We start from the raw sequence: 9,461 nt of genomic DNA, 5'->3' as shown, positions 1-9,461 counted from the left end.
TAAACTTCTCACAAGAACATGAACTCTTCACCTCTTTCTAAAAAGATCATGTTGGCCGATTTCAACTCCGTCTACCAATATGAAGATCATGGCATCAAGGAAATGTTCTTAGCCCTTGAAAGAACCGGGCTAAGAAAGTTTTTGGAGAACAGATTCATCATCGACTACTTGGTAGTCGATGAGTTCTTCGAAACAGCAAAAGAGGTGCACCGAGACATTATCGTGGCACGAGTCTATATCCAATCCTTCTTATTCAGCGAGACGGATCTCGCTGAATACTGCGGTTTACCCACTTAAGGGTAACCGATCTCACATACTCACCGGTGACCACTGAAGAAATGTGTCACCTGTTCTCAAACTCTAACATCCCGGTTAAGCCCTGGGGTGCTAAGATCCAACTCTATCATAAGTACCAGATTCTAAGTGAGATTCTGGGAAAATCTGTTCTGGGTAGAGAAAAGAGCTACTATTATACCTAGAGAATGTTCGAAATGATGATTGCCGTCACGGTCGGGACACCGGGCAACTGGTCCTGGTTCATCTTCAGCAATCTGAAGAAGATGATCATTTCAAACAAAATCGGCTACGCTCCCCAGCTAAGCGGTTTCTGTGAAAACTTAGACATCCACTCCGGTCCATTCGTAACTCTCCACCCAAAGCATGTGCTAACGAAGGAGAGAATCCAAGAGCTGATTGATCGATGGGAAGCAGCAACGGCTAAGAAGAATTTAACCGCTGGATCATCCAATGTCTAACCTCTTTTTTATCTTTCTCTTATCAAACCGGTAATTTTGCTGTACTACCAGTTTGGTACTTTTATTAATTAAAATCTTTTATTTCCTCTTCCATTCAAATCTTGAGAAAATAAAAATATTAAATGCCCTACATCAAACAATATCAAATCAACCTCGGAAACATAAATATTCTCTTCCCAAAAAGCATGTCTAATCCGGATAGACTAGACAGCCTATTGGTTATTCTTCCCAAACTGATTATTCTCTTGAAAAGTATCAAGCATATATGACCATACATGAACGGTCTGATTTTTCAAAATATTCTCATTAAATGCTCCTCAACCACCTGCACTATAAAAAGGACATACCCCTCTTCAAGCAAATCACACTTCAGAAATATTTCTCTCTCTCTAAGTTTGAATCTTCAAACCTTACTCATACGTTTCTCAACCTATCTTTCGAAGATGAATACCGAACTCAAAAATACAATAGTGGTTGATTTCTACGAAATGCTGAACTCCGCTATATTTTCACATATAGTCGAATCCGGTCTACAGAGATTTCTTGAAGGTTCGAACACCCTCCTTGAAGAGGAGGTGTATGAATTCTTCAACAACGGACATGTATGCATTGATGGCAGCATTAGGACCATCATTGATGGCTCACTACATCGGCTCACCGAGGAGTCATTCGCCAACTTTTTCCAACTTCCATCCGAAGGATTTCGGATTTTCCAACACCCAACTTTCCAGCAAAAGAGGACTACTCTTTCAACTTTTTCCGGCTCTATCCATCCAGTTGATGATTGCGGTCAAAAAGATGAACTCGCACCCCATTACCAAGTCTTTCATGACTTGGTCCAGTGGTCCATTCTGGGCCGAATAGCAAATCAAAATTATTCCCGGGAGGTTTTCAACCTCATGATCGCAATCCTCACACCCTTGCCCATAAACTAGGCCTCATACCTCTTTAACAATCTGAAGAAGCTCATTCGAGCTCCAAGGGGAAGAATCGGTTTTGCTCCTCAGATAAGCCGATACCTGCGTGCTAACTTTCCCAACCTCTGACCGGGAATCCCGGAAGGACCGGCCAACACCATGACAAATCTCATGATGGAAAGCTGGATCGGAAGAATTGAAAACCGGACTAGCAACACCGTGGAGGAATGGGTCGACAAAATGAGAGAAGGAGACTGGTTTTTCTTTTCTTGAATTTATATAGTTTCCGGTTACTCTGGTCATTTTGCTGTACGACCAGATAACCAGTTATGATATCATTTCTTCCAGATTAATATAAGATTTTCATATTTTAGTCTTCCGATTTATTACACAAATTCATTTCCGATTTTAATCTCATCTTTCTGAAATTCAGTCAAAAACTTCCGGTTAATCAAAACTTCCGGTTAATCAAAACTTCCGATTAAGGTAATAAATCTCAAAACCACTCACTCGAATAAACCTCAAATTTACCGCCTAAAGTTACCGCCCACAACTTACAGCTTACCGCCCACAGTTTACCGCCTATTCTTACTGCCCATATTAACTATTCAAAATTACCGCCAAAAGTTACTATAATAACTTTTAGAGGGAAATTTGGCGCCAAAACAAAGAATGAAGTGACGGTTCATCTTCTTAACCGTCAAAAACCGCTCACCTATATAAGTTAGAAACATCTCATTATTCACTCAAGCTTTCTCTCTCTAAAAATTCCATAGCTCTTGCATTCATATCTTTTAAAGATCTTCATCCTCTCCGTCTAAACACTTCACCATGGGATCAGATAACGCACTTTTCAACTACATCTTGCAGGTCGACTTCAATGATATCGAAGAACATGCTGCCGACGAACATAAAGCAGTGCTCCAATCCTTGAAGGATTCTGGGCTGGAGACCTACCTTTCTGGTCCGTTCATCATTCACCAGACTAAAGTGGAAGAGTTCTTAAGCACGAAGACTCTGACGAAGAGAACCATCTCTGCCACCGTGTGCGGCAAAGCTTTCGACATAACTGAAGAGGTATTCTCGGAAGCTCTCGGCTTGCCCAACACCGGGAGAGATTTCCGAATAAAACTATCAGAAGTTGACTTTGAAGTAGTCCGGCTAGCTATCTCAAATGATGAAGCGGATCTGGTGACTCACTCCAGCCGGAAGAACAAGCTCAAGCCGGAATTCAGATGGCTAGTGGACATTATCTCCAGATCTCTTCAAGGAAAGGAGGAAATTTTGACAATCTGACCAAACTAAAGCTGCAAATGATGATGGCGATTGTTCGCGGTGACAAAATCGACTGGGGATGCGTCTTGTTCGAACAACTTTGCGAGGTGGTTGGCAAGACGAACGGTCGAGTACAAGCCTATGCCATGCAGATTGGGAAGATTCTGTAATTTCTGCATGTCGAAATCGGCGAAGGTACGCCGCTCTCCCCCTCCAAAATATTAACTGCTGAATACATGAGTAAATGAACTGTTAAACCGGCCAAGCCGAGAGCTACAAGGGCTAAAGTAATAAAGGAAGCTGCACCGACTGCTCTGGTTGGCGAGAGTTCCAAAGAAGCCAATCCAAAAGGAAAGGCTAAACAAACTTTAGTTCTTTAGAAAAGGGTGGGTAAAAAGCTCAACAAGGAAAACCGGTAATAAACCGGCAGATCAACTCCAAGATTCCGAGAAAACCTTGTATTCGGGAAAAACCCCTAAGCCATCTGATCAACTGATTCATCCAACTCCACTAAACGTAGTTCGACCGATATCAATTCATTCCTCTCCTCGTACGGAAAGAGAGACCAACTCAGCCAGACCGGTTCCATCAAGGCAAACCGAATCCTCGGGGAGCCAAGTCGTACTATCCAAATTGAAGGAGACACCGGTTAAAGAAGTTAGTACTCACTACAAACAGTCTAAGACTCCTTCCAATAATGTTAATGATGTAATCGACGATATCGGGTTGAGAACCTCGGAGGGAATAGAGAACGTAGTTCAAGATGTCAATCGTGCTAATGAAGACGATGTGACAAGTACTCTCAAGGACTCTGATCAGGTTGAAACAACCGGTCAGACCACAGTTAACCCGGCCGAAGAAGCGGCCAACTCTGAAAATATTATCCCTCCGATGCGGGAGGGAGACAACGATGAAAGGCAGCCATTAGGCTCAACTGGGGATAAATCTGTCCCAACCGGATCAAACTCTCAACTGGCCCAAGATGGGGGCCATCCAATCCATCTATCACACCTGAAGGTCCATCTCATGTTTCCAAAGGAAAACAGGTAATGGTCGAAAACCCTCCGGTGCAAGGAGGAAGTGACTCGCAAAGAAATGTAACCGGTCCCAAACAACCTAAGACCACACCAGAAGCTGAAGTTCCGATTTTAGAGGAAGAAGAAGAAGCAATGTTCCAAAAATTCATCGGCGATATGAATGAGGAAGCTGAAGGAATAGCCGGCCCGTTTCACTTATGGGTCAGACTCAGAAGTGAAACCAAGCTCTCCCACATGATCCCCAACTTCACAAGAAACGAATATTGGATGGAACTTTTGCGGCTGGAGCAGAAGGCTCTAGAAATTGTAGGCACTGAAATTATTCAAGCAGCCTATGTCAAAACGGAGCTAATTGACGAACACGCTAAGTTGAAAGCAGTAACCGAGGCCTTAATGAAAGCGGATGTAGAAGAATTAAATCAGATGGAATTGAAAATGTTCAAGCGGTTCCAAAAAGTACGAGAAGACATCATTAGTAACATTAACCAGCTAGAGGCAGATTGGAGAGAAAGCTGCAAACCTCTTCTTCTACATCCCGAAGAGTTTCAAAGTAGACCGATCTTTGAAATCGGTGAATCTTCCAAATCGGTAGGGAATGGGCAAGAGGGACCTCAGCCGCAAAAATTGAAAACGAGAATAATCGGGTCAAATCTCCAATTCACACTGATCAGAATCTGGAACTCGAGCGCATAAAGGAGATCATTACTGATATTGTCGCCTCCTCATTTAACGAATTCAACACAGTCACGGACGCCAAAATCTCATCCATACAAGCCGAACTGATTGAAACGGTTCAAGCATTAATCAAGACAACGGTTGAAAAATCAGTTGAAACGGCAAACGCCCCGCTTCTCGAGATGATGCAAGTTATGACAACTTAGATTGATGAGCTGACTAAGCTGCAAGCAGCTAAAACTCAAGAACAGATTCAATTGGATGCCGAAACAGCTCTCAGAATCCAAGCCGAAGAGGAAGAAAATGAACGGTTGAGAAAGGAAATCGAAGATAAGGACCACGAGTTAGCGAAGAAATACGATGAGGAAGAAAAAGCCGCACAACCGGAATCTACGCCAACTCAAGTCCAGCACACAATGGTAACAAGAAAAAAGGGTAAAAGAAAGCAAATTGAGAGCCTGTTAAAACAGGTTGAACAAACCGACATTGAAGATTCTCAACCGGTTGGTCAGATCGAAGAACCTCTTGATGAAGAAGAAGAAGAAGATGTTGAACACCTCAATCCGAGGAAGAAGAAATTCGTCGCATCAATCGCATCACCAAGTCAAGGACCGATAACTGTTCCACCATCTCGACCACCTAGACCAGTAGGCAGTCTCTTTCGGTTCAACCAACGCCCTCCCGGAAGAACAAGTCTTTTTACCGGCTGGTGCATAGACGCGGACAGAAGAGACAGAGAATGGAAGGAAGAGGAGGCTAAGCGGAAAGAAAAGGAAAAGGGAGGATCATCTGATCCTTAGCTTATTTATTTACTATATACTCTATGAACTTATCGTCTAAGTTATCCATCGTTTTTAAGTTATCCCGGTTTATGCACTTAGTTATGTTCGAAAGATCTTAAACTTAAATTATAATTCGAACTTTTGAAAAATATCTTGGTTTGAAACTTTTTCTTTGAAAAATATCAAAAAGGGAGAAATTGATAAACATATTTTTCAAAATAGGCCAAAATTAAGTTCTCTCAAAAATTCTCTCAAAAACCAGCCACACATTACAAGTTTTGAATATTTATTCTAAATAATCAAAAAGGGAGAAATTGTTAGAAAAATTAAGTAAGTTAATTTTTAAACCGGCCATACACTACAATTTTTGAATATTTATTCTAAATAATCAAAAAGGGAGAAATTGTTAGAAAAATTAAGTAGGTTAATTTTAACCGGCGTAAGAACTTAATTAGTCTCAACTTTCAAGTGCAGGAACAGATCAGGCCGCATAAACCGGCTGGAGAATATACCAAAGTAATCTGGCTCCAAATGATCAAGTCATGATCAAGAGGAACCGACTTCAACATCTCAACCAGACCGGCTAGCAAGAAAGCTCTCAATTCCAGCCGGATCATATTATGAAAAGATCAACCAGAAACTTCGAAATATAAGATGACGTAATATGACGAAATAGATGCTTCTTGGGAAAATGCAAGATGATAAGATCCGGATCAGAAGCATGCTACAAAAACAATGATGATCTGCTTATCCAAGATCCGAAGCAAAATCTGAATCAGACAGCCGAAACGTGCATGTCTGCCATGTGTCCAAAACTGCAAGCCGCTCACGTTGATAGGATCGGCTTTATCGATAGAGACGGGGGTCTGGCTAAGGATGAAGGCTTATGAAAAACGGTTTGATAGAAATCCTGTTAGGGATTAATATCTCTTTCTATTCTATGCAAACTTGTGTAAACACTTGAAACGGATTCAAGACGGAATTGTTTACTTGGGTTTGAAGCACAAGATGAAATATGAAAAGATGATAGAAATGAAGAACACAACAGTTTGTTTATGGATGTTCGGAGAAACTCTACAACGTCACCCCTTCTTCCAACCACCGGAAGGATTCACTATAATATGATGAGAATCAAATACAGTTTACACACACATAGCTCACTATTGAACATAACACTTTCTGTTCAATTACAAAATGAAGAATATCACTCAGCTAAAGGTGCTTTGATTCTAGCTCTCTCTCTCTCGATTCACACACAGTATAATCAGAAAGAAGCTTCACATAATAAGTTCAGTAAGCAAGATGATTGAGTAGTTTCTCTCTCTACAAAATCAGATTGCTTGTTCGTTTGTATTCGCTTGAAAATCGATGCTTCGTCCGTTGTCCTTAAGATTGGTTAAATACTGAGCAGGAGCTAACGGTCGAATCTTCAAGATTGATACGTGACACTCTTCCATTGGAAAGCCTCCATTGTACACAGTAAGTTCTAACCACAAGGATCGTGGCCTTACAGAAGTGGTAGTGCGCCGAATATTCCATCAGGGATGTACCTGCAAAACAGGTAATGTGAGGAAAATTCTCTTACGTGGCATTCCTTGATTGGATGCATATAGCTGCTTTACTAATCTTCACTAGAAAGTGGAGCAGGAGTAGGGTACAGCTATAGCACGTGGGTAGGAGATATGCTAGATTCAAGCGTACTGCTTAAACTGAGCATTAGACGTATTTCAGTTAGACGGATTGTGAAAATCAGTCTAATGAAATAGGTCAACTCCTTTTAATGAAAAACGTCTATTAGACCGCCTGGTCTAATAGAATTAGACTCGCGTCTAATTACAATAACCATTAGACTGGCACGTCTAACTCCACTGAGTTAGACTGGCACGTTTAATTCCGGTTCTACCTCAGACTTGTCTGAAGGAGTTAGACGCACATCTAACTTTCACTAATTAGACCACACGTCTAATTATACAATAACCATTAGACCGGCACGTCTAACTCCACTGAGTTAGACTGGCACGTCTAATTCTGGTTCTACCTCAGACTAATCTGAAGGAGTTAGACGCACGTCTAACTTTCACTAATTAGACCACACGTCTAATTATACAATAACCATTAGAACGACACGTCTAACTCCACTGAGTTAGACTGGCACGTCTAATTCCGGTTCTACCTTAGACTAATCTGTAGGAGTTAGACGCACGTCTAACTTTCACTAATTAAACCACACGTCTAATTATACATGTATATTAGACTACACGTCTAACTCCGATGAGTTAGACTGTACGTCTAATTCCGAATATATTAGACGTACGTCTAATTCCGTGTATTCATTAGACTTGCGTCTAATTCTTTACACATCTATTAGACTTACACGTCTAACTCCGATAAATTAGACTGTACGTCTAATTCCATTAGACTCACGTCTAATTCCGTGTATTCATTAGACCATCCGTCTAAATCTTTACACATCTATTAGACTTACACGTCTAACTCCGATGAGTTACACTGTACGTCTAATTCTATTAGACTCACGTCTAATTCCGTGTATTCATTAGACCATCTGTCTAATTCTTTACACATCTATTAGACTTACACGTCTAACTCCGATGAGTTAGACTGTACGTATAATTCCGAATATATTAGACTTACGTCTAATTCCATTATACTCACGTCTAATTCCGTGTATTCATTAGACCATCCGTCTAATTCTTTACACATCTATTAGACTTACACGTCTAACTCCGATGAGTTAGACTGTACGTCTAATTCTGAATATATTAGACTTACGTCTAATTCCATTAGACTCACGTCTAATTCCGTGTAACTGTTAGACCGTCCGTCTAATTTATACGTCTATTAGACTGCACATCTAACTCCGATGAGTTAGACTGTGCGTCTAATTCTATTCGAACGAAAATCAAAATCGGTCTAATGACCCTCATTAGATCTAAGTCTAATAGCGTATTGTCTCAATACACCTGTATCAAAACTCATAAATTATTTCATCATCAAAATATCAGAGGGTAAATTATTTCAACAATTAGTCAAAATAATTTGACCCAACACACTTCATCAATACCTGACCGGTGCATGCATTTTGCCAAGTGTTAGAAAGGTGAAACGTGCACGCAACATATCTGAATCGGCGTGGCTTCAGAATGACCAATCCTACGGAGAGAGAAGAAAATGACCGTTAGGACATTATTCACTATAAAAGGAAGACGAAAGGACTTCATTTAATACGGTTCTGATTTTTAAGAGAGAGAAAAGAAATCTCACGTGCGATCCTAAATAGTTGTTTCATTTACTGAAAGCGTTGTTGTTGTATTGAGTTATTTGTATTACATCAGAGTGAAGTGGTGTAACCGGCGAGTAGCGATTAAGGCTCGTCCGACATTGTGTGAGTGTTGTAACATTCAAGTTAGTGGAGATCCTTCTCATAATCTGTGAAGAAGGGGTGACGTAGGAGGGTTTGCTCCGAACATCCATAAAAAATCTTGTCTCTTGTTATTTTTCTTTATTACCGGCTGAATCACTCTAAACCGAACTATCATTTACCTCAAATCAAACCGAAACATAACCTTCTTCATTAACCAAACCGGTCTATCTATCTTTTCTAACCGATCCCTTATTTATCTCATCAAAATCAAGTCTTGTGTGTTGCTTCAAGCTGAAATAGACATTTCCGCCCTTGAACCCGGTTCAAGAGTCTGTGACAGCTTGCATTGTGTTAAGAAAAGGTTTTAGTCTCTAACCGGACTATCACCAATCAAAGTGTGTATTGTGTTGTAAGCGGTCAACCCTTCAAACCGGAACCCTTCAGAGTGTGTATTGTGTTTTAGACCAAATTAACCTAGGACTGACCTTGACACTTGACCTAGGAACGACCTTGACACCTAACCTAGGACCAACAATTAAGCCTAGTCTCATCTTAACCTAAGCCCTAGCCTAAGATCAAACCCCCACTTAGCCTAAGACCATTACAGCCAAAGGCCTAAGTCCGAACCCTCACTCAAG

Source organism: Impatiens glandulifera, chromosome 1, assembly GCF_907164915.1.
Source record: "Impatiens glandulifera chromosome 1, dImpGla2.1, whole genome shotgun sequence".
Classification (NCBI taxonomy): domain Eukaryota; kingdom Viridiplantae; phylum Streptophyta; class Magnoliopsida; order Ericales; family Balsaminaceae; genus Impatiens; species Impatiens glandulifera.
The sequence above is the reverse complement of the archived record's forward strand: the minus strand, read 5'-3'. Positions refer to the sequence as shown.